Below are 20,450 nucleotides of genomic sequence, written 5' to 3' on the forward strand. Positions count from 1 at the left end.
TCTCATTTTTGTTACCAAAGTGGATAACTTTGCATTTATCCAAATTATACTGCATCTGCCATTCATTTACCCACTCACTCAAACTGTCCAAATCACACTGAAGGATCTCTGCATCCTCCTCACAGCTCACCCTCCCACCCAACTTGGTGTCATCTGCAAATTTGGAGATATTACATTTTGTTCCCTTATCTAACTCATGAATTTATATTGTGAATAGCTGGGGTCCCAGCCCGATCCCTGCGGTACCTCACTATTCACTGCCCGATCCCTGCGGTACCTCACTATTCACTGCCTGCCAATCTGAAAAACACTCGTTAATTCCTACTCTTAGTTTCCTGTCTGCCAACCATCTCAATACACTACCCCTGATCTCATGTGCTTTGATTTTACACACTAATCTCTTCCACGGGACTTCTTCAAAACCCTTCTGAAAGTCCAAATAAACCACATCTACTGGCTCCCCTCATCAACTCAACTAGTTACATACTTGAATTCCAGTAGATTTGTCAAGCACGATTTCCCCTTCATAGGTCTTTGCTGACTCTGACGGATCCTACCACTATTTTCTAAGTGCTTTGCCATAAAATCTTTGATAGTGGACTCTCGAATTTCCCCCACGCCTGACGTCAGGCTTACTGGTCTATAATTCCCTGTTTTCAGTCGACCTCCCTTTTTAAATAGTGGAGATACATTAGCTAACCTCCAGTTTCCATTCCATTAGTTTCACATCTCCACAAGGAAACTCGGCATACTGATGGCATTATCATGATCAGGTAACCATGCCGATTATTCACCAGAGAGCTGGCCTTATGTCAAGCCACGCTAGCTAGATCTTCAGGTCCAGGGTGGCATCCTCTCTTTAATTTTTTAAAATTGGTTCATGGGATGCGGGCGTCGCTAGCTGGGCCAACATTTGTTACCCATCCCTGATTGCCCTTGAATCAGAGGGCATTTTAAGAGTCAACCACATTGCTTTGGATCACATGTAGGCCAGACCAGGTAAGGGTGGCTTTCCTACCCTAAAGGGCATCAGTAAACCAGATGGTTCTTTTATGACAATGGTCAACATTAGACATTTGATTCGAGATTTTTATTCAATTAAAATTTCACCACATGCTGTGGCGGGATTTGATCGCAGGTCCCCAGAGCATTACCCTGGGTCTCTGGAATACTAGTCCAGTGACAATACCACTACACAACTGCCTCCCTGGAATCCGGGGCCTGATACAAACCTCACATAGTCGTTGCTGCTGAGCAGACATTTCAGAAGTCACCAAGTGCTAGATATGTCCTCGTCTTCATCGCCTCCGAGTGGAAGGACACATCCTCCTGGGGCGGGGGCTGCGGTGAGGTGCGCTAGGGTGAGTGGCATCGGGGCAACCGGAGGGGGGGATGTCGGGTGGTGGGACGTGGGTGGGGATCCAGCGGGTGCCAGGTCCCGGAGGGAGACTGTGTCCTGGCGCCCGTCGGGGTACGCCACGTAGGCGTACTGCGGGTTCGCGTTCAGTAGTTGTACTCTTTCGACCAACGGGTCCGCCTTATGCGTCCGCACGTGTTTGCGAAGGAGGACGGGTCCAGGAGCTGCCAGCCATGTTGGGAGCGAAACCCCGGAGGTGGACTTCCTGGGGAAAGCAAGGAGATGTTCATGGAGGGTTTCGTTAGTTGCAGTGCAGAGGAGAGATCGGATGGAATGAAGCACGTCGGGGAGGACATTCTGCCAGCGAGTGACCGGGAGATCTTTAGACCGTATGGCCAGCAGGACGGCCTTCCAGACCGTCCCATTCTCCCTTTCCACCTGCCCGTTTCCCCGTGGGTTGTAGCTGGTCCTCCTGCTTGAAGCAATGCCCTTGCTGAGCAGGAACTGACGCAGCTCATCGCTCATAAAGGAGGATCTCCGGTCGCTGTGGATGTAAGCGGGGAAACCAAACAGGGTGAAGATGCTGTTGAGTGCTTTAATGACTGTGGTAGAAGTAATATCGGGGCATGGGATGGCGAAGGGAAATCATCGACCACGTTCAGGAAGTACGTGTTTCAGTCGGTGGAGGGGAGGGGCCCTTTGAAGTCCATGCTGAGGCGCTCAAAGGGGCGGGAGGCCTTCACCGGGTGCGCTCGATCTGGCCGGTAGAAGTGCGGTTTGCACTCCGTGCAGACCTGACAGTCTATCGTGACAGCCCTGACCTCCGCAATGGAGTAGGGCAGGTTGCGGGCCTTTATGAAGTGGAAGAACCGGGTGACCCCCTGGTGACAGAGACCATGGTGCAGGGCCCGGAGTCGGTCCACTTATGCGCTGGCACATGTACCTCGGGATAGGGCATCGGGGGGCTCGTTGAGCTTCACGGGGCAATACAAAATCTTGTAATTATAGGTGGAGAGCTCGATCCTCCACCTCAAGACCTTATCGTTTTTGATCTTGCTGTGTAATTTTGAACATGAAGGCAACCGACTGTTGGTCAGTGAGGAGAGTGAATCTCCTGCCAGCCAGGTAATGTCTCCAATGCCGCACAGCTTCCCCAATGGCTTGGGCCTCCTTTTCGACAGAGGTGTGGCGAGTTATGGAGGCATGGAGGGTGCGGGAAAAGAATGCCACGGATCTGCCTGCCTGGTTGAGGGTGGTGGCCAAAGCCACATCCGATGCATCGCTCTCGACCTGAAAAGGGAGGGACTCGTCAACCGCGTGCATTGTGGCCTTGGCGATGTCCACCTTGATGCGGTTAAAGGCCTGGTAGGCCCCAGCCGTCGGGGAAAAACTGTGGAGTGAATGAGTGGGCGGGCCTTGTCCGCAAAGTTAGGTCCCACTGGGCACACTAGGGGAAAAACCTCAGGCATCGTTTCAGAGCCTTGGGGCAGTGGAGGAGGGGGAGTTCCATGAGGGGGCGCATGCGGCCGGGGTCGATCCCTAGAACTCCATTTTCCACAATGTAGCCAAGGATGGCTAAGCGGTTGGTGCGGAACACGCACTTCTCCTTATTGTACGTGAGATTAAGGAGTTTGGCGATGTGGAGAAATGTGCAAAGGTTAGCGTCGTGGTCCTGCTGATCATGGCCACAGATGGTGACGTTGTCTCGGTACGGGAAGGTGGCCCGCAGTCCGTACCGGTCAACCATTCGGTCCATCTCACGTTGGAAGACCGAGACCCCATTGGTGACGCCAAAGGGAACCCTAAGGAAGTGATAGAGGCGGCCGTCTGCTTCGAACGCAGTGTATTGGTGGTCCTCCTTGCGGATGGGGAGCTGGCGGTAGGCAGATTTCAGGTCCACTGCGGAAAAGACCCGGTACTGTGCAATCTGATCGACCATATCAGATATGCGTGGGAGGGGGTACGCATCGAGCTGCGTGTACCGATTGATGGTCTGAGTGTAGTCAATGACCATCCATTGTTTCTCCCCAGTCTTTACCACTACCACTTTGGCTCTCCAGGGGCTGTTGCTGGCCGCAATGATGCCTTCCCGCAGAAGCCGCTGGACCTCCGACTTGATGAAAATCCTGTCCTGGGCACTGTACCGTCTGCTCCTGGTGGCAGTCTGGGTTTGCAATCCGTTGTGAGGTTTGCAAACAAGGAAGGTGGATCGACCTTAAGGGTCGTGAGGCCGCATATGGTGAGGGGGTGGGGTAGGGGTCCGCCGAGTTTTAAAGTTAAGCTTTGGAGGTTGCATTGGAAGCCCAGACCGCGTAACAGGGCAGCGCAGAGTTTGGAGAGGACGTAGAGCCGGAAGTTGCTAAACTCTACGCCCTGAATGGTGAGGGTCGAGATGCAGTACCCCGGATTTCCATGGAATGGGATCCGGAGGCCAGGGAGATTCTCTGGGTTACGGGGTGTACCGCGAGGGAGCAGCGCCTTACCATAGAGGGGTGGATGAAGCTCTCCGTGCTCCCGGAGTCAAGAAGGCAGGAAGTCTTGTGCCCATCGATTTTCACCATTGTCGTTGCGGTTGTGAGATTGTGAAGCTGGGACTGGTCGACTGTGATCGAGGCGAGCTGCGGCTGATGCTGGTAGGCCCCGGGCTGGTCAGCGGCGGTGGCGGGCGATGAGCGGCCAGACGAACTTCCCGATGAGCAGGGGTCCTGAGGCGCCGTCCAAAATAGCGCCGAAGATGGCGGCGCCCACGGGGCGCACATGGCGGGCGGCATTAAAGATGGCGGCGCCCACGGGCTGCACGTGGCCTGCGGGAACGAAGATGGCGGCGCCCATGGGCTGCACGTGGCCTGCGGGGACGAAGATGGCGGCGCCCATGGGCCGCACGTGGTCTGCAGAGAAGAAGAGGGCGGCGCCCATGGGTTGCACGTGGCCTGCGGGGACGAAGATGGCGGCGCCCATGGGCCGCACGTGGTCCGCAGAGAAGAAGATGGCGGCGCCCATGGGTTGCACGTGGCCTGCGGGGACTAAGATGGCAGCGCCCACAGGTCGCACATGGGGGGTGTAGGAACGCTGGGCCTAGAAACAGCGGCGATCGACCGGGCCTGGCACACAGCAGCAAAATGTCCCGCCTGGCAGCACTGCCGGGGGTGTTTGGTCTGCCCGCAGAAGTAGCATTTGGGCCTCCCGGGGTTGGCTGGCTGCCGCGCGGCGCAGGCTTGCGGTGGGCTGGGGTCGGTAGCTGGTGGGGCCCACGATGTCCACGAGGGTGCCGTGCGGTCAGGGGCGTATGACTGGACGTTACGGGAGGCCACTGTTAGCGGGTTCGCAAGCTGCCTGGTTCCCGCAAGGTCAAGCGTACCTCCTTCCAATAGGCGCTGGAGGATGTACGCCGACCCCATGCCCGTAACAAAATCGTCTCTGATTAAAAGTTCTGTTTGCTCGATTGCCGAAACTGCCTGGCAGTCACAGTTCCTCGCCAGGTTGTGCAGGGCATGCCAGAAATCGTCTAGGGACTCACCGGGGAGTTGCTGTCTCGTGAACAGGAGGTGCCTGGCATAGAGTTTGTTAACCGGCCGAACGTAATGTCCTTTCAGGAGCTCCATTGCTTCAGAGTAAGTGGGCGCATCCCGGATGAGAGGAAAAATGTCAGGGTTCACCCGTGAATAAAGGACCTGGAGCTTCTGTGCGTCTGAAGGTTGTTCAGCCAATGTTCGGAGGTAGCTTTCGAAGCAGGCTAGCCAATGGTCAAAGGCGGACATGGCGTTGGCTGCTTGAGGGTGCAGCTGTAGGCGATCAGGCTTAATGCGAAGTTCCATCGTTTTAAAATCTTTGCTCAATAAATTGATGCACTAACAATTACTACAAAGACGAGAGTAGTGAATAATCGAAGCTTTATTGAGCAAAGATGTGTGGCCTCCTGTAGCTGCTACCAGAATAGGAGCAGCTCCGGTAAGCACATACATTTATACGCCGCCTACTGGGCGGAGCCAGCAGGCAGGGATTTACCCATGTACCTCTAGTACAGAAGCCTTACCGTACTACATCTAATATACAGTTAGTGGAGATTACCACAGGGTCAGAGGTGGATTACCCAGTGATGCTGGCTGAAGCTCCTCGTCCAAGTGGGCCCCCTCCCTGACTCCTTGTGGAGAAGGGGCAACTGGAGGGAGTTCCCCTATCCCTCTCTCGCCTAGCCACTGATGATTCTCACTCATGGCTCTTGCAATGGTGCACAGATCCTTGTACTAATCTGACAGAAGCTGCGCATTCTGAAATGAAATGAAATGAACATTGCTTATTGTCACAAGTAGGCTTCAAATGAAGTTACTGTGAAAAGCCCCTAGTCGCCACATTCCGACACCTGTTCGTGGAGGTTGGTACGGGAATTGAACCGTGCTGCTGGCCTGCCTTGGTCTTCTTTCAAAGCCAGCGATTTAGCCTTGTGCTAAACCAACCCCTGCTGGACCAAGGTCTTCATGGTCGTTGCCACGCTTCCACTGGTGACCTCGCCGTGCTGGCATGTCGGCGCCATTGCATCAGACAGAACGTGGACGGACTCCTTCTTCCTCCATTCTGATCTGATGATGATCTCTAATGGCTGTAATAGAGAGAAGAGATAATGAGTGATTGGCTGGATAGTTACCTACATTAAGGAGCACTCACAGTTTTGAAGGGTGGATGAAAACTAGTGGATGGGACTTGACTGACTGGTCGGGAGACATCAATCTCGCCTTTGGTGCAGGAATGGTTCCTGCCCTCACCAGGAAACTCACCTGTTCTTCAAAGGGGCTGGGTGGCCTGAGCTCCAGCAGCCCTGTCTGAGATCTCTCCCTGTTGTTGTGGGTGATCCTTTCCTGCATAAAGACAGATGTGTCGATTGCAGGACAGGTGCCAAAGCAGTTCATGCGCATGTCTCCCTGCTGTGTGTGCCGTGCTGACCGATGTATGGGTTGAAGATGCGGCTTGTGCAGGATGTGACAAGAGGTAAAAGTGTGTGGGAGTGAATCAGTGATGCTGCACCCTCTGACTGGGACCCTGCCAATGCCGGATGGCCTAATGAGAGTGTGAGTTGAAATTGAGGAGAAGGTTGACTTACCCGGCCAGAGTGGATGAGATCATTCATCTTCTCCCTGCACTTGATAGTGGTCCTCTTCTGCAGAGGGCAGGATCTGCCCGCACTGGTGACCTCCTGCCTATCCTTGGCAGTGAGGTTGGTGGTGCCCATTGCAGGGGTAAAATTATCTTCCGCAGGTCCTGAACTACCTGGAGGAGTGCCGCCAGTGCCTTGTCGCTGAACTTGCTGCGCCTGTCTCTTCTGAGGGCCATACTCCCCACAACAAGTCCTGGACTGCAGAGAGTCAATGTGTGGGTGCCGTTTAAATATGATGCCTGGAAATATGAGCTGATGAGGACACGGTGGGATGGCTGAATCCCAGCCTGTCATGCCACGAGATCGGACGTGTTGATCATACATAATGAGGTGAAAAATGGATGATTTGGCGTGGAGATCTGCCACACAGAACGGCAGGAAGCTCACCAACATTCCCACCCATCACCACCCTTAGTCTCCAGAGTGAAAAATTCCACCCACGGTATTTCTACAAACCCAGGCAGAGCCAGTGGCAACCAGTCAGTAACCAACCTGAATATAGTTGATATTCTCTTTGTATGGTATTGGTAGGGGGTAGGGGTTGAGGGTTTGTGGGGCCGTGGTGGGGAGGATGCAGTGGTCCGTCCTGCCACTGAACACATATTCAACTAGGAGTGTTTAAGAGAGGGAAACAGCTGGATCAGCAAGGTTGAAAATGACACCCACATTACATGCATCATATTTAAATGGCACTTATGACTGGTCTCATAAGCTGTATGTGTGGAGTTTCTCCCGTGTCTGCATGGGTTTCCTCCGGATGCTCCAGTTTCGTCCCACGGTCCACAAGTATGCAGTTTAGGTGGACTGGCCATACTAAATTGCCCCGTAGTGTCCAAAAGATGTGCAGGTTAGGTGGATTATGGGGATAGAGTGCTGAAATGGGCATAGGTAGGGTGGTCTTTCAGAGAGGGTTGGTATAGGCTCGATGGGCTGAATGGCTTCTTTCTGCATTGTATGGTTTCTATGGATTTGCCTATGGATTTTTAAGTGACCACGGGAAAATTTACCAAAAAATATATGCTTAAAAGTAAAGGGAGGTTCCTTCTGCCCACGTACAAGCGGAAATTGTGATTGCTTCAGTAGGCTGAAGAAGTTGTAGCATCAGTGTTCATAAAGAAGGCTGCATGTTGTATCATGAGGAGGTCTGGAGGCTTGTGTGGTTAAACAATTACTGGTTCATAAGAATGCATCACTATATACATCTATACAGGATAGAGTAAAATAAAAGCAAAATGGGAGGGGGAGGCAGTGGGGGTAGTGGTATTTTCACTGGATTAGTAATCCGGAAACCGAGGGTAATACTGGGACTCGGGTTCAAATCCCACCATGGCAGAAGGTGAAGTTTTAATTCAATAAAGATCGGTAATAAAAAGTTTAATGCTAGCCATTGTCGATTGTCGTAAAAACCATCTGTCATCCTTACCTGGTCTGATGTACCTGTGACTTCAGATCCACAGCAATGTGGTTGATTCTTGAATGCCCCTCAGGGATGGACAGTAAATGCGGGCCCAGCCAGCAGCGCCCACATCCCATCAATAAAAGAAATGCTGCAGATGCTGGCAATCTGAAACAAAAACAGAAAATACTGGAAATATTCAGCAGGTCTGGCAGCATCTGTGGGGAGAGAAAGAGTTAATGGGTGTGATTCAGCGACTCTGTTGCCCCGGTGTAGACCCAAGCGCAACAGGTGGCTCGGGCATGAGCCACCAAGTTGGGCTCCATGCCAGGCACGAAACCTCGCGCGAGTCACCTGACTCGCCCTCACTGGGCAAGATCCAGATCTGAATATTTACATGAGCAAATTGCTCATTTAAACACTCACCCAGATTCACCTGGCACCTGGACTCACTAGCCACTCCTGGGAGACCTCGCCAGGGCGCTGTTTAACACTGGTCCTCACAAACATGGACCAGTCGTAACGGCACCTGGGGGGTCTCCCAGACCATTAGAGACCCCCTGGTGGTCGGGGACAGGGCACCTGGGCAGCTTGGCACTGCCAGCCTGGCACCTTGGCAGTGCCACCTGGATACCTTGGCAGTACCACGCCAGCACTGCTAGGATGTCCAGGTGGAACTGCCAGGATGGAGCAGCATCGTGGCACAGCAGTTAGCACTGCTGCCTCACAGCGCCAGGGACCTGGGTTTGATTCCAACCTTGGGTGATTGTGTGGAGTTTGCACATTCTGCCTGTAACCGTGTGAGTTTCCTCCGAGCGCTTTGGTTTCCTCCCACAGTCCAAAAATATGCAGGTTAGGTGGATTGGCCATGATAAATTGCCCCCGAGGGTGGGGTTGCAGGAATCGGACGGTGGATTAGGCCTAGGTGGGGTGGTCTTTTGAAGGGTCTGTGCAGACTCAATGGGCCGAATGGTCTCCTTCTGCACTGTAGGGATTCTATACAAGGGGAATTGCCAGGGTGCCAGGCCGGCAGTGCCAAGGTGCCCAGGGATCAGTACCTGAAAGGGACGAGAGATTAGGACTGCCTTCCAAAATGGTGCGCCGATCTGTGAGGAGCCTTTCCCTCTCAGTAGAAACTCCCTGAGGCCAAATATAAAATGGCAAAGTGCTGTTGGAAAGCTCTGGCTGGCGAGGAACACCCCGCTAAACACGCCGTCCAGCAGACTTTAACTTGAGTCCGCTGAATCGCGCCCAAAGTTTCAAGTCTTGAAGAAGAGTTAAATGGACTCAAAACCTTTGTTTCTCTCTCCTCAGATGTTTTTCCAGTATTTTCTGTTTTTACACAAGATACAGTCTTGACTAGGTGCAATCACCTTGCTGACTCCAACAGATTCACTGCTACAATACTGCTCCGCCAATCCCACATTAACCCTTAGCCCCCAAACCCTCATGCAACAGTAATGACCATTATTAGGGTACAAATGAAGGAATAAAAATTTATCACCATCGACGTTAGAAATTGAACACCAGGTTCAACTTCAAGATAGCCAGCAGTGAAAGTTTTTATTTCAGGCAAGGCACAGAAGGGGTTAACTAAGCTAACAATGAGTGCAAAGAAGAAGTACCATCTGCAATTTCAGGCCATTTTTCGAACTAAGAAGTTCATCCTTTGCGGAGAGACGCATTGTAAACCCACTTGCATCTCTATTGGAGAGGGGAGGATGGAAATCACAGTGAGACATTTGGTGCACTATTCATTTTTTTTTAAATGGTAAAATATCGTAAATTCGCTATTGATGTAGCACAACATCATGATGTTGGCATGAAGAAAATAGGTAAAAGAACAGAATTTTTTTTGCAGACAAAATATGAAGGATTACCGTGCCGTCAGCTATAATCTCAGTACTTTATTGTGTTTTCCTTCTGTTGCAGTCTTTCCCTGCAATGTTGAGTTTGAGGGCACTATAAAATAAACGATGACAGATTGGGCTATTGAAAATACACTTTTAAAAGTCAGCAATGGAACCATAAATATATATTCTGCAGTAAGAAGGGATTTGCATTTATTCAGTACATGACATGCAAAAGCATTTCACAAGCATGTAATTATTTTTGACATATATGCACTGTTCTTACAAAGACAAACACTATAGCAATTTGCGCACAAAAATCCATTGAGAGTGAATCCCAGATGATGAGTTAATCAATTGTGGATGGTGTTTGTTGGAGAAAGAATATTGATCAGCACATCAGCGATCTAGCTCCCAATTATTATGATCCCGGACAAGACCTCAATAGTTGTTATGATACCGGAGAGAAACCTTCAAATTAAACTATTTAATTTGTAAGTCTGTGAGGAAAGGATACTTCGCTCCAGGAGTGATTCTACGCACAAATAGGGATGAGGTATATTAAAACCAACTTTATTACTGACACAATATTACTAGCTTTAACCTCATAAAGATAAAAAGCTTACAATTACCAGTTGAACAATGTTCAACAGTAAAAAATAAATCTTTTAACTCCTAACTGCTATCTTTTAATCTCCACTCAAGCAAAACCTTACTCAGGTCAAAATCCACTTTTAAATACAGTTAGCAAACTCAGGAATACTTGCTTTATAGAGATGTATTGGATATACTGCTTTGAGAGTGAGAGATCTTTCAGGAACCAGCTTGCAGATTCTTGCTTGTGCCAAACTACTTAACCTGCCAGCCTTTTCAAAAACTGCTGTTCTGTTCCCAGGCAAAATTTAAATTGTTTTGAGAAAAATTGTTGTTCTGTTCATGTCGCAATCTTTAACTGAACTCCACACCTGACTGCTTCAGCCCCTGCCCCTCCCATTGACTACATCATCTAGTTAAGGTCAAACACAAGGATTGTCTGGTCCCACAGCTGCATGTTTCTCAGCTGCGCGTCATTCGCTGGCGGCGGGATTCTAACTTCCCGCCACTTGACAAAGGGAGTTCCCATTGAAACCAACCCAAGCTGTCGCTACACCTGCTGGTGGAGTGCGCTGCCAGAGGGAAACGGGAATCCCGAAACCAAAGAATTCGGGCCAATGTCTCTAATTATCTCCCCTCCAGGGAACCTTCTTTGTATAAACAAAATTCCATTAGCCCTTACTGTTACAATACTTTATGTATCCTTTTTGTAGCTACAAAATCTGGATGTCTTCCCAGGGCATCAAAAGAAATACTGCAGCATTCACAGATAGACCCTAACCCAGGCTTTTAACTCTTACTGGGCGGCACGGTAGCTCAGTGGTTAGCACTGTTGCTTTACAGCTCCAGGGTCCCAGGTTCGATTCCAGGCTTAGGTCACTGTCTGCGCGGAATCTGCACGTTCTCTCCCTGTCTCCGTGGGCGCTCCGCTTTCCTCCCACAGTCCAAAGATGTGCAGGTAAAATGGATTGGCCCCACTAAATTGCCCTTGGTGTCCAAAAATGTTAGGTGAGGTTACTGGGTTACGGGGATAGGATGGAGCTGTGGGCTTAAATAGGGTGCTCTTTGCAAGGGTTGGTGCAGACTTGAAGGGCTGAATGGCCCCCTTCTGCATTGTAGATTCAATGATTCTATGCTACTGCACCAAATACATATAATACAATATATATATGGAATTTATTCACATTTCTTCAAAGAGTACTCTGGACACCCTGAATCTCTGGAACAGATTGATGGGACTTCATTTTATCCTTCCATCCAAAGATAGCACATCAGACTATGCAGCACTGTCTCAATGCTACACTGAAGTTTCAAGTAGATAATGTGCTCCAGCAACTCAGAAGCAAAAGTTTTTTTTCATTCATTCACATGATAGGGTGGCACGGTAACACAGTGGTTAGCACTGCTGCCTCACAGCTCCAGGGACCTGGGTTTGAATCTGCCCTCGAGTGACTGTGGAGTTTGCACTTTCTACCCGTGCCTGTGTGGGTTTCCTCCGGTTGCTCCAGTTTCCTCTCACAGTCCAAAGGTGTGTAGGTTAGGTGGGGTTACGGGGATAGGGCGGGGAGTGAGCCTAGGTGGAGTGCTCTTTCAGAGGGTCTGTGCAGACTCAATGGGCCAAATGGCCTCTTTCTGAGCTGTAAGGATTCTATGGTTCTATTCTAGTCTATGGGTCCATGATGCGGGCATTACTGGCTATGCAAAGAGGCCCCTCCTACAAGAATTACTCAGCACCGATCCAGGGCAGACAAATTAAAAAATATATATGTTTTTTAAATATGTTTATTAAAAAATATTTCATAATGATCAGAACAACCCATAACAATCAAACCGAAAAATACAATATAAGGGAAAAGTTAAAAAAAAAAAAAAAACACACCCAACACCTAACTAACTTAAATGCAAAAAACTAACCAAATCCCCGAACAACTGACAGCGACTAACTCTTTAACAAAAGGAAATGAATGGTTACCATTGTTGGTGTAAATTTTCTGCTAAGACAGTGAACTTTAGACTAAGAGTAACTCTAACAAATGTATCCTCAATGGGTCAGTGATGACCAGTGCTCCACGGACTGCAGGAGCTGCTATTCTAAGCTGTCAAAACAGCTGCGAGAGGTCTAAATCCACATCCAGGACTGGCAACTTATGACAGGCAACTCATAACCTTATGACCTTGTGTAATCACGCGCGCAGCATATTGATTGGACGAATGTAACATACTGTGTAAAGAATTGATAACTATATATGGAATGAACTGCGATACTAAGAGAATTGATTGGCTGTATGTAAATCAGAATGCAAATTAATTCTGCTTTTGAAAGAGTATATTAACCCAGTTTAAGCCACAGCTCAGTGAAAAAGTGTGCCGGCAAGACTGAGGAGCCTCGGACCTTTCTCCCAGAGCTCTGCAACAATAAATTGCTTCTTTTGCTCACTTTAAGGTCTACTTGTGAATATTTTCACGCAACAAATGGTGTCAGGAACAGGATGCCGTGGAGCTGGGCGCCGCTCGAGCCAGTGAACCAGGCAAGTAGTCAAACTTTTGACCGCCAAAAATTAGAGTCACACGGCGAGACGGACGAACGGCGAAGCGGTATCCAACGGACCAGGTATCGAGACCACGTGAGTAAGGGACTCAGTTTAATTCTTTGTGTTTTATGTTATTAAATGCATTGTGGTAGTCGGCTGCTCGAGAACCATACTGTGCCTGAATTAAGAGGATAATTGTGCCCCACGTACAGGCCAGAGTTAGTTGGGAATCCAAGGCGCACAGACTGTCGAGTATTAATGGTCGCGGGATTTATTCATATACCGAGATATAGTGACAAGCCAGGACCATCACTCCAAGTGAGTGGACGATTGGTAAAGCCTCTGAACACAGTTGCCTAGGGGAACCGAGATGCGGTTGATAGACGACACTGTTAACAAATCATGGAAAAGAGAGGTAAAAAGCCGCTCTTTTGGGGTCCCTCAGGATCCCTGAGTTTGGCGTTCGAGCAAGAACGAAAGGACCTAGTACAGAAAATGATCAAAGATGGGTTGGATCCCGATGCAGCCCCCGTAGCACAAAGAAAATAATGGATAAACATAAGTGAGGCACGACCAAAATGGCTGGTGGTCATCTTAGTTCACCAGTTAGTAACAAGTATAAATTATGCTCAGGCAACAACAAGACAAAGTACTGACCTTTTAAACGACTCCTGCCGAGAAAATACACCCCCATATGCCTCCCCCCACCCCCCTACACGTTAAGGACGAAGGACAAATGCGCAGAAATTAAATGCGCCCCCGTCCAATGTTATGCTAATGCCGCACTTGATAGATATAATGCCTTCACACCACTAGAGAAACAGGCTATTTTGAAAGATTTAGGCCGGGATTCTCCCCTAACCGGCGGAGCGGGCCGTACTGGCGTCGAGGAGTGGCGTGAACCACTCCGGCATCCACCGCACCTTCAGAGGCTAGGCCGGTGGGGTTGCGCCGCACCAAGCCCTTCGGCGCCGGAGTGGTTCACGAAGGGCCTCCGACGGCCGGCGCGAGTTGACGCAGGGGCTTCTTCTTCACACCGGCTATGGCAGACGGAAAGAGTGCCCCCACAGCACAGGCCCACCGCGGATCGGTGGACCCCGATCGCGGGCCAGGCCACCGTGGGGGCACCCCCTGGGGCAGAGATCCCCCGAAGGACTCCGCAGGCCGCCCGCGATGCCAGATCCCGCCGATAAGGCCCTAGTCTAATCCACGCCGGCGGGACTGGCCGTAAACGGGCGGCCGCTCGGCCCATCGTGGAGCGGAGGATCACCGGGGGGGGCCACTGCCAACGGCCCCCGACTGGCGCGACGTGATTCCCACCCCCACCGAAAAACTGGCCCCGGAAAATCCGGCAGCCGGCGTCGGGGCGGGATTCACGCCGCCCCCCGACGATTCTCCGGCCCAGTGGGGGGTCGGAGAATCCCGCCTTTAGGCACCCTATCCCCCGTAGTAACAGCGCCGATTTTTGGAGGATACATCTGTTAGAGTCATCTTAGTCCAAACTTCACTGTCTCAGCAGAAAATTTACACCAACACCATCTTAGGTTGAACCTCTCCACCGATCACCCTATGGTGAACCAGACCTTCTCCAAATGCAGAAATGACATGAGATCACCCAGCCAAGCAGAGGCACGAGGCGGAGTGGGAGACCTCCACCTAAGTAATATTCACGTCCGGGATATCAGCGAGGCAAAGGGAAGGACATCCGCCTTCACCCAAGACTGTATCACTGGTGAATCCGACACCGCAAATATGGCCACCAGCAGACACAGATCCAAATCTACATGGAAGATCTCTGACATGGTGTTAAAGAAATACGCTCAGAAGACTATCAACTTGGGACAGGACCAGAACATATGCATATGGTCACCCAGCCCACGAGAACAGCGCTCACATTTATCCTCAACTCCAGGGAAGAACCTGCTCATCCTAGCCCTGGTCAAGTGTGTCCCATGCAAATCCTTAAACTGATTCAGACTCAGCCAAGCACATGAAGATGTGGAGTTGACCCTGTGAAGGGCCTCACTCTTCACCTCACCATTAAGAATGGGACCCAGTTCATCGTCCCATTTCGCCCTCACACCATTCAAAGGAGCAGAATCCGTTGAAAGGACATGGCCATGTATGTCGGAAATAAACCCCCAGTCAAGGCTATTCAGAGACAGAATCATCTTCAAATGGGAAAAGGCTGGTGCCAAAGGAAAGGAGGGAAAAGCTTTACGTGAAAAACCGCCAGCTTGGGAATACCCAAAGAGACTGGAACTGGGCGGCTGGAATTTCTCAGCCAACTCCTTAAAATGAGCAAACCTGCTCTCCACAAACAGGTCTCCAAACCGCTCCACACCCTTGAACTCCAAATCACTCCACTCCCTTCCCTACAAGTTTTAAATGTTGAATCTAAACCAGCTGGTAGGAACAGGTGATTGTTAAATATGGGGGCGAGCGAAGGCAGGGACAGGAGCCTGAAATGCTGCCTAAACTGTTCCCGAATTCTCAGGGAGGAGACTACCATTGGATTCGTGGAGAATCTTACCGGGGTAAATGGCAACGGTGCAGTAACTATTGCATGGAGACTAGAGGTAGTCCTCATATGGACCCATATTGACCTCGGATCACTAAGCTACAATAATATTTTCTGAATATTGGCTGCCCAATAATAAAACAAAAAATTGGGAAGGACCAGGTGCCCTGATTGTCTGCCCCTTTGAAGCAGAATCCCACGGATTCTGGGAGTCTTACCTGCCCAAATAAAAGAAGATATTAATTTGTTGACCTTAATAAAAAAACAATTTGGAGAGAAAAATGGGGAGGCATGTGAAAGAGAAATAAAAATCTTGAGAACACGATCATTTTAATAGTCTGAACCTACCCGCCAAGGATAGGGGAGATTATTCCATCTCTGCAAGTCTACCTTAATACCAGTCCTGCCTCATACCCATGCTCAAAGGGAAATTATTAGAGATCAGGGCATTGTTACGCACACTGGCAGTGGGGGCCCTATACAACAGACGAATCCAAGAAATAAATTTGTGGCCAAAACCAAACCTCCCAAGAATCTCAAATAAAAACTCCCTCTCCACTCTATCCAGATATACAATCACCTCAACCCACCCCCATATCTTTGATCACGGGGACCTGGGCTTCAAAAGTCTGATTAGTTTTCCCCAGAGCCACTCAAAATGGGGCCAAGGCCTCTGAGATAGATATAACGAGGTCCTCCGACTCAATTCGTTGGTGCTGCCGATGAGCTCTGAGACCTCAGACTCCGCCAATGAGTTTCTGCTCACAACCTTCCTTTTCATGTTGTTTGGGCATTTCAGTCATGTACGACCTTTAATACAATGTATGGGACTAAGAAAAGGGGCAGAAATTACAGTACCCCAGCGGGAGCCACCTCGTGCGCATTTTCCCCCTACATTACGCCACCGGAAATCCACAGGGTAAACAAAGATGAAGACACATCCAAATTGGAGACTTGAGTCTGTAGACAACTGACAAAGCAGTGCAGTAAATTGTGCTGATGTGGACAAGAAAGTATTGGGAGGACCATATTTGACAGCCCACAAGGTTCCATGTGCTGAGCTGCGCATCGACTTCACTTGGTGGGTCAGTTTGTATTTGCTTTGCGCTAATGATTGGTGGTTGATGTCTATAAAAGGGGACTAACCTGATGGGATGCCTAAAAGTTAGCATGGATGGAAGATTGGTTAGCTCATAGGAAACAGAGAGTTGGGTTGGCAAACTGTAACTAGTGGAGAGCTGCAAGGATCAGAGCTGGGGCCTCAACTAATTACAATCGATATTCATGACTTGGTTGAAGGAACGCAGTGTTTTGTCGCTAACTTTGCTGATGACCCAAAGATAGGTAGGAAAGCAAGTGAGGAGGATATAAAAGGATTCACGCAGGTTAAGTATGGCAGATGGAGTGTAATGTGGGAAATTGTGAACTTGTCCACTTTGGCAGGAATAATAAGAAAGCAGAACATTATTTAATAATATTCAGAGAATTATGCACTGCAGAGAAAGTTCACAATTACTGGAATTCATGATGCAGTATTCAATAAATTTCCCAGACTGGACAATGTCCATGGCTAATGGTGGAGTTTGTAGGATATGACATTTGAGGATGCAATCACTGAACCCGACACTCGTAACATAATCTTGCGACCAGATCCTCGGAGCTTGACTCCCGGCATTGGCCTCCATGGTTATCTGCTTCGACTGCCTTTTGAGCATGTGTATAGTGGGAGGGGGAGGGGAGGGGGGGGGGGTGGTTCCTGTGCCTTGGGCTTCAAATAATCTCTGCTCCTTTCTACCTCTTTCACGGAGGCCGGCAGTGCAGTGCTCATAAATCTTGGAGCCCGCAATCTTCGATGTTGTGGCATTCTTCTTTCCTCTATGGCTGTCCGCACTTGCACAAGCAGCTGTCCACCTCCCCTTTTGAGTTGCAGGCTAGCTTCACATGGTGCTATCCACCCCTGCTGCTGAAGTCCAGCCAATCAGTAGTGGGGATGTGCTGCCTAGACTCTGAATGCATTGAAATGAGCGGTCACATGAAGTCGGTACGCTGCCTTCATTGAAAACCATGGCAAGGGTTAATCAAACAACTTGATCCCTGGCCTCATTTACAAGAGCTATCAAATTTAGCCCCCTCTCTATCGTGAGTTTGGTTAATAGTTTTAGATTCCTGCACAGTCGACGGCATTTTTGAATTATAGTTTGTGACATTTAATTTGCACATCAATTAGCATTTTAAATAGGAAATTAAAGAAATATATATTGTTAAGAAAAAAGTGGAATTAATAAAACCTGTGAAGACTTACTATTTCTGTCTCCACAGATAACACATTCCATCAACTGTATTGTTTTATAACTTTGTTTTTAATTTGTTCTAAATTGGTTCCTTATTGGTTTCCTAACGATGCTTCTTAATGGTGTTTTGAATATGGGTTGCCATGGCAACCGTCGACGGTGCTTTTTCCCTATTCTATTGCACTTCTAATTAAATACTTTCTTCACCTTTTTGTGATATTTCCTTCGGGTGCTATAACCAAATTTCCCATCTTATGATAAGAAGCTTGGGACGCTAGAACATTCTAGTACATCTGAAGCCAGTCGGCGACGTCATGTAATAGCTCTCAACAGTTCACGGGAATAATCATCCGCCGTGTTGATCTATGGCTATCAGGAGACACTGCAGCGAGTGACTATTTCCTTCTTGGTTAGTGGTCACTGCTTTATTCCTGTCACTAACCAATTTCTTGGAAGGAAGTGGAATATAACATTTTCCCAGCGCCGCAGATGTCGAAGCTCTGGAAATTGTATTGCAAACATGCAGCTTTGAGCCTTTCAAATTGAAGTCTGCTTTTCGTCCAGCTTGTTCAATAACTGGTTCCTAGGATTAAGTTCCATGTGGGATTCAAAAAGCTTTTCAAATTGGTAGGTGGGTTTGTCTTGTCACTGCTCTAGCATCAATAGTTTCATTGACCATCAGCCCTGGCTGAGGATGCTAGAGACTTAAGACCATAAGAAATAGGAACAGGAGTAGGCCATTCGGCCCATCGAACCTGCTCTGCCATTCAATCATGGCTGACCCGACATTTCTCTCGTCCACTTTCCTGCCCTTTCCATGTGATGCTTGATTCTCTTGCAGCTCTCTCAGTTCCAAAGACTCACAACCCTCAGGGAAGAAACTCCTCCTCTTCCCGGTCTTAAATTGGCACCTCTTTATTCTGGTACTGTGAGCTCTGGTCCTATTGTTGAGGATTAGGCAGGATAATTATTTACTATGATCCAATAGGCAAGGAAGGAAACAAAGGAAATGACAGAAAAGGGGAAAATGACACTGATCTGAGGATCAGAGTGAAAGAATAAGTTGGAGAGAATGCATTTGAATGCAGGCATAGAGACGGCAAAACTCACTTTGATTATAGAGAAGTACATGTTCAATTGTAGTCATTCATATCTATGACAGATGAGTTATCTTCATTCTCATGTTGACACTGTTGCAAAGCACAGCGATAGGCCTTAACATTGCAATGGAAGGACCTTCCTCACTGCTTCTCCCATTTTACTGCCAGAGGTTTAGCAGACACTCCAGGCCATATTTTAATGTTGCCTAACAGGTGGGAATGGAATGGATGGGGTGGTTAAAATCACTTTGGATCCCCAGCGCCATTTTAAGATCAGAATTCTTACGTTTGGGGGGAGGACTCTGCCCTGGGCCTCATTAACATGGAGAGGTCACACTCCACTCTCATTGTTCCGTACCCCAACATCAATGTAACACAATACCGTGGACCCGCCACCTCACCCCGAAAACCCCCTCAAACTTTCTGCGTGTGGAGGCGGCTGAAATTAGATATTTTAAAAAGGCCCTCAATTGCAACTCAGCAGATCATGCTTGTCTGGTTTGCCAGGAGACGTCCTGTCTTCCAGATTGCTTTTTTCACACTTTTTTCTTCTGTTTAACTGAGTTTTGCTGAAAATTCAAGCAGCTTGTGCTAGTAAGCTGGGCATTCCCCTGGCAATTCCTCTTGCCTTTAGCGAAATTGTGAATGAAAAGGATTTATAGATGAATGATCTGAAACACTCCACCTGAGGCCTGTAGCAGAGGCCCAGAGTTACCCACACACTGGGGGCGGGGGGGCTGCACTGATTCTGCCAGGCTGCTGAGTATTTTAAAGGTGATGCCGACTATATGTCGTCAGGGCGAACTTTCCAAAGGCCAGCATTCTGCCTGTGATGTGTTATCTTACACAGGCAGTAAAACCACCCCACCAGAAACATCTTGACATCAATTTCATTTAAAATGTTCATCATTTGACATCAATAGATGATATTTGGAACTGAGTTATGTGCCGGTCTACATTGCCGCCTGCTCCCAATGATATCCTTACTCCAATATGGGAGTGGGGCTAGGTGCTGCAATATGGGGGTGGGGTTAGGTTCTGCAATCTGGGAGTGGGGTTAGGTTTTGCAATATGGGGGTGGGGTTAGGTGCTGCAATATGAAGGTGGGGCAAGGTGCTGCAATATGGGGGTGGGGTTAGGTTTTGCAATATGGGGGTGGGGTTAGGTGCTGCAATATGGGGGTGGGGTTAGGTTCTGCAATCTGGGAGTGGGGTTAGGTTTTGCAATATGGGGGTGGGGTTAGGTGCTGCAAGATGGGGGTGGGGTTAGGTGCTGCAATCTGGGAGTGGGGTTAGGTTTTGCAATATGGGGGTCGGGTTAGGTGCTGCAATATGGGGGTGGGGTTAGGTGCTGCAATATGGGGGTGGGGTTAGGTTCTGCAATCTGGGAGTGGGGTTAGGTTTTGCAATATGGGGGTGGGGTTAGGTGCTGCAATATGGAGGTGGGGCAAGGTGCTGCAATATGGGTGTGGGGTTAGGTGCTGCAATATGGGGGTGGGGTTAGGTTCTGCAATCTGGGAGTGGGGTTAGGTTTTGCAATATGGGGGTGGGGTTAGGTGCTGCAATATGGGGGTCGGGTTAGGTGCTGCAATCTGGAAGTGGGGTTAGGTTTTGCAATATGGGGGTCGGGTTAGGTGCTGCAATCTGGAAGTGGGGTTAGGT

General features: G+C 49.1%; 1 protein-coding gene across 1 annotated transcript in view; it reads left to right on the forward strand.

Moving 5' to 3' along the window:
* Positions 1-20,450, forward strand: part of pitpnm3 (PITPNM family member 3) — a 665,462-nt gene that overhangs the window by 31,958 nt on the left and 613,054 nt on the right. The gene's annotated exons all lie outside the window — the stretch shown is intronic.

This window comes from Scyliorhinus torazame, chromosome 12, assembly GCF_047496885.1.
Source record: "Scyliorhinus torazame isolate Kashiwa2021f chromosome 12, sScyTor2.1, whole genome shotgun sequence".
Taxonomy (NCBI): domain Eukaryota; kingdom Metazoa; phylum Chordata; class Chondrichthyes; order Carcharhiniformes; family Scyliorhinidae; genus Scyliorhinus; species Scyliorhinus torazame.